Here is a 6,130-nt window from a genome sequence, read left to right as displayed (position 1 = left end):
AGGATCATGTCATCTCTGAATAGAGGAAGATTTATTTCTTCCTTTCCTATTTGAAGGCCTTTTATTCTTTTTCTTGTCTACGTACTCTCTATAGAACCTCCAGTATCAGTGATAACACTGAGCAGTTTTCTCTAAGCACTGGCACATACATTGTCTATCTTGAGCCTTACATTGTTCCTGCCAGCTATTATATTTATTTTATAGATGATGTAACGAAGTACTAGAGAGATCCACTGGCTACCACAGCTGACTATCTGCAGAGTAAACCAGGGTGCTCAAGTCTCTAGAGTCCTAGTGTTATGACCATTCTAAGGTATATGACCGTTCTTGCTGCCTCCCTTTTTAGAGGGCAGGTTAACTGGATGGCTACATTGACAGGAAAGAGAGAGAGGAACATAGCAGAGTCTGATTGTGGGAAGAAGCAAAGGAAGAGCACTGCTTCGTTGACAGTGCTTCGACAGCAGAGTAGCACTGCTGTCGTTGTCACATCTACAAACAGGGTATGAGCCCAGATGGTGCTGGTGCACAGACCCTTCGAAAAAAGAGAAGCTGAAGCGCCTGTCAAGCAGAACAGCAGTAACCAATAGGAGGCATCAACAAACGCCCAGATCTAAGGCCCCCTGCTCTCGAGCCACTTCAGTGGTCCAGGTTATGACGCAAGGAGGATCCCGTCTTCTCATTGGGGAACACTGCTGTCGATTAGCGGAGGGCGGAACCATGGCGGGGAGGGTTGTCCTGTAGCTCACCGCCTCCGTGTCCGGCGACGCTGTTTTCCGGCTTAGCCCTTGCGCATGCGTCAGGCCTTCTGGAAGTCCCGGCTCGCCCCGCGGCAGCTTCCGGCCGCACGCGCTGGAAAAGACAGCCTGGCGGGTGAGTGGTGTGTTTGAGGTAGGGTTTTCCCGGGGGGCGGGCCCTAACTCCGCGGCCCCGCCCTCTTCTCTGAGGTTCTTGTTTTGTCCTGGGTCCCGTGACGGGAAGTCTCTCAGTGGCTGTGAGCCGGGACATCCTTCTTTTGTTTGGAGATGTGTAGGGGCAATGTACCTGGTGTTCGGGGCCTGTCGCCCTTCACCCTGTCCGCTCAGTGTCCCCGTGAAGTGTGCTTTCAAAGGCCCTGAGCCTCTTACCTTTGTGTTTTACACGAATAAAACACTGGTTCATGGAGAGCTTATAGCGTCCTTGTGAGCCCTTGTGCTGGACGGTGGGGACACGAAGACAGCTCAGACATGCTCCTTGCGCTCATAGAGAGCTCCCAAACTGTGGAGTAGATAAACCCGCAGAAACAAGTTCTGGTGTTAGTTGGGGTAATGTAACTGAGCAAGGGCTGTGTGCCTGCGGCGCAGAAAGCCAAACGCCGATAGCAGGTATTTGCAGTGTAACGGGCGGCGAGGCGCGTGAGGCCTTAGAGGCCCCGCTCCACCAATGGTCAGCGCCGCAGTGGTCCCCGCGGTGGCAGTCTCCCTAGGTCGCAGTCCCGGGGATGTGGCCGACGTTTGCGCTCTCGCCCCCTTCCGGAGCATTCGTGGCGCCAGGCCTGGCAGAGTGGTGCCAGAGGAGGGGGACTTAAGGGGAAGGCTGCGGCAGAGTCAGGTGCGTGCACACGTTGCAGCTTCTGGCTTTGGGCGAGTCTGGGGTATCTTTGGCCGGGCAGGAGCACTGACAGGTAGACCTGCAGGCTGGGGAGATGGCGACGCTCTGACTGTGAATTAGGGTGACCCTCCACTGGCATGAAAGGCCACTTGAAGATGCTGTAGCTGGAACCTGTGACCTGACCCACATGGACATTAAGAACAAAGGATTGACACCAAGAAGTTGACAACTAACCACGCCCTTCCCTCACCTTTCTTGTTAAAGGGCTTTGCTGAAAGCCTTTGAGGAGTTGGAGGTTTCTCAAGGCATGAGTCACCCGTCTCCTTGCATGACCCTGCAGTAAACCTTTCTCTGCTCCAAACTCCGACATTTTTGAATTGTTTGGCCTCACTAACACTTTACAAATCCTATAAGCAAAGCTAAATCATTACCCCTCATTTTACTTGTTCAAGGTCCCAAGGATCAACTTTTGCTCTCTTAAGTCTAGGCCCTGGCTAATAGGAGAGGGTCCCTGTGCGGGCCGGTTACCCTGCTGGGGAGCATTCATCCAGCACCCAGCCTGTGTCCTCCCGCCAATGCCCAGGCCCAGCTGAAGAGGCAGATCTCAGCTGGTGGCGCCCTCCAGGCCAGGTCCCCAGACCCTACCCAGCCATCATCACTGAGGGAGCAAGGCACCCAGGACCTAGCTGGCCCTCAGGCTCCTCAGGCCCTGCAAAGAGGGGTCAGGTCCTGTGGACTGCAACCCAGGGAGAGTGCCACCACCGGGACTACCATGATGCTGACCATTAGTATAGCAAGGCCACTAACAGCCTTGCACTAATGGCTGTGCTCCCGCCCCGCCCCACCCCTATTACAAACTGAGGTCAGAGGGTACAAGAAAGGTAATAAAAATTTTGGGTAGAGTGATTAATCATAAACTCAATAGGGAAACTCAGTTTTAGGGGGACTCATTTTCAGTAAGAGAAGGCACTCTGAGAGAGAGTTAAAGACGGGACTGAGGACTTCAAAGTGTTAGGAGCTTCCAAGAAGGTGATAGTGGTGGTGTTACCAGTCCTCATTCTCTGGGTTTCTTGCCTTCTCTGATGGTGCACTCCTTGAAATTTTTTCCTTATTTCCACATGTCTAATTTCTAAACAAAGTTGCCCTTTCTCCCTTGATTGGAAGGAGTGCAAACTGGTACCGCTAGTGTTCAGTTTCTATGGAAAGGATGAATCAGGCCTTGGGAAAAGGCACTAAGGCTGGAAGGCACAGATCCTGTTCCAGGATGTGGGACCAGTTCACCTGTGCTGGTTTGTAGACTGTGTATAGGAGAGTGTGCAACAAGGCTGGAGGGGTAGGTTGGGCCTTGAATGCTAGGGAGAGCCTTGCGAGTTAGGAGATCTTGGCTTATTTCAGTGGCATTAGGAAGTCTTAAAGGCTTTTGAGCAATTAGATTATTAGAAAGTCAAGAAGTCCAGATCTGCTCTGTACAAAGACCAGGTGAACAGATGGGAGACTCATCTATCAGTCTGGCCTAATGATATGTGCCTAGACCAGGTGTTCTCAATCGGGGCCGATTGCCGCCCAAATACATTTGACAAAGTCTGGAGTCAGTCTTGTCAGGACTGGCGGGTGCTCCTGACATCTAGTGGGTGGAGGCCAGGGGTACAGCTAAACATCCTACAGTGTATAGGATACCCACCCACGCACACAGACAACAAAGACCTGTCCGGCCCCAAATGTCAATAGTTCTGAAGTTCAGAAATCCCACTCTAGAGCTACAGGAGTGGAACGAAGGGGAGACAGATCTCAGAGACATCTAAGCTAGAGACCAGTCTTCATCTCCTTTCATACTGTTTATAATGCTTAAGTACTGGACACCCAGGCAATTAATGAGGTCTGAAGACCCCAGTCTTCCTTGTCTTTTTTCACCCATTCATTTGCCAAATATTTATTTTAGGACCAGACACTTCTCGAGGAGCTGTGTTTCAACAATAAAACAAATTACCTGCTCTCCAAGAACCTTACATTTTTGTGGGGATGACAGACATTAAACAAATTAATATATGTTAAGTAGTGAGATATGCTTGAAATTCCTGTAAGATGGAGCTTCTCTTACACCACCCCAGACCATTTACTCTGCACCTTCTAAGTGGGAAGCACTGGGCCAGATGCTATACAAATAGCATTTCTAATCTTTTTCTCTTTGCTGCATGGTATGTATTGTTATGCTCAGATGAGAAAAAGAGGCTAAGAGAGGTTGAATATTTTGCCTCACATCAGTTAGTGTGGAGTTCAGCTGGGACTGGAAACTGGATCCACCTGATGGTCGAAGTCTGTGCAATTTCCATTAGGTAACAGGTAACAACTTCCATTTCCTGTCTCATATACCAGGTTGATTATCCCCACATTGTAGGGATTGAATTTTGGGCCAAAGATCAGCCTCAGTTCGATTTGAATTCCCCTTTATTGCTCACATTCTCTCAGGTGGCTGATTCTGACCTCTCAGAGAGGCTGGCAACTTGGAGATCTCCCACCAGCTCTTCAGACTCTCCCATTATCAGCAACTGCTGAGCCTCATTCACAAGCTTTCAGCCAGCTCTGGGAGCTCTGCTCATGATCATTGCAGCCCAAGCTGCATTCAAGTATAGGATCCTGGAGCTGAAGCAATTCCTGATCATTCTGCACAGGGAGATCCAAGCCTGGGTGAGGGCGCATCATCCAGGAAGCATTGAGAAGGCAGTGACCTTGGTGCAGCATTTAGAGTGAGAACCCAGGAGACGAAGGCAATGATGAGAAGGGGAGTATGGAAAGAGAATGGAAATCAGATTGGAGAGGGCCTGGGTAAGGGGACAGGCAGTTGAAACAAGGTGGAGAAACTTGATTTAATTACTGCTTCTTAAGTACATGTTTGTTTTTCTCATTGGTGTCCATGGCAACTTTTAAGAAAACATTTTCTTTCCCCACTGAAGGAAGGAGGGTGGGTAGAGCGTTTTCAGTAGGTCCTGTCTGCCAAGAATAAAGGAAGGGAGGTATTTTTCCCTGTAGAACACAAGATTTCTTCTCTGCATGTTGTAAGTACCTGAGCCAGTTCTGTAAACAAGAATTTTCTGTTTTTTTAATTGAAGTTGATTTACAATGTTGTGCCCATCTGTGCTGCACAGCAAAGTGACTCAGTTATACACATATATACATTCTTTTTTTTAAACATTCTTTTCCATTATGGTTTATCATAGGATATTGAATATTGTTCCCTGTGCTATACAGTAGGACCTTGTTACTTAATTCATCTTATATATAATAGTTTATATCTGCTAATTCCAAACTCCCAGTCCTTCCCTCCCCCACCCTGCTTCCCCTTGGCACCCACAAGCCTGTTCTCTATGTCTGTGAGTATGTTTCTGTTTTGTAGGTAAGTTCATTTATGCCATATTTTAGATTCTACATATAAGTGATATTATATAGTATTTATCTTTGTCTGACTTCACTTAGTATGATAATGTATGGTTGTATCCATGTTATTTCATTCTTTTTTATGGTTGAGTAGTATTCCATTGTATATATATAGCACATCTTTATCCATTCATCTGTTGATGGACATTTAGGTTGTTTACATGTGTTGGCTATTGTGAATAGTGCTGCTATGAACAGAGGGGTGCATGTATCTTTTTGAATTATAGTTTTGTCTAGGTATATGTACAGGAGTGGGATTGCTGGACCATATAGTAATTCTATTTTTAGTTTTCTGAGGAACCTCCACACTGTTTTCCATAGTGGCCGCACCAACTTACATTCCCACCAACAGTGTAGGAGGGTTCTTTTTTCTCCACACCCTCTCCAGTATTTGTTATTTGTAGACTTTTTAATGATGCCCATTCTGACGGTGTGAAGTAGTTTTGATTTGCATTTGCATTTCTCTAATTTCTCTAATTAGTGAGAATCTTTTGGTTGTTGACACGCCTGTTGTAAGACAGAGGGATTGCCGTGCTCAGCCAGCTGTAGGAACTTTGGTTGCATGTGAGTGTCTGGGTCACACCTATCACAAGCCAGATTAGTTAGACGAAACTGCCTTTGTGAAAATTATAAACGGTACCTCATTTAAAATGGAATCAGAGCTCAAAGGGGTTGATCTCACGCCCAACCACTAGACATCAATTGCATTAGCAACAGGTTACTACTTTACTACCCACCAGGAGGAAGATTTTCTCCTGACCTAGCAACAGGTGAGCCAATGAGAGACTGTCAAAATTCAGCCAATGACAAGCCACTACACTCCCATTTTGCTCCAGTGGATTCTTGGGTTACAACAGTCGCCCCGAACTCCTCAGGTCTCCTGTGTACAAGAACCATGTTCTCCAGACTTGCTTATGGTTGCCAGGGTTTGCATATTCCAAATAGCAACTCTTTATTGTCCCCAAATTAACTCATTTTGCTGATAAAATAACTGGCTATTTTATTGTTTTAAGTCAACACCAGGTACCGGAAGAGGTTGTGAGAAGCGGCGGGAGGACAGCTCGGGCACTGGCAGGGGCGGGGACGTCACGCGGTGGGACTCCGGGTTACC

The sequence above is a fragment of the Pseudorca crassidens genome, chromosome 15 (genome assembly GCF_039906515.1).
Source record: "Pseudorca crassidens isolate mPseCra1 chromosome 15, mPseCra1.hap1, whole genome shotgun sequence".
In the NCBI taxonomy this organism is placed as follows: domain Eukaryota; kingdom Metazoa; phylum Chordata; class Mammalia; order Artiodactyla; family Delphinidae; genus Pseudorca; species Pseudorca crassidens.
Note: the sequence above shows the minus strand (reverse complement) of the source record.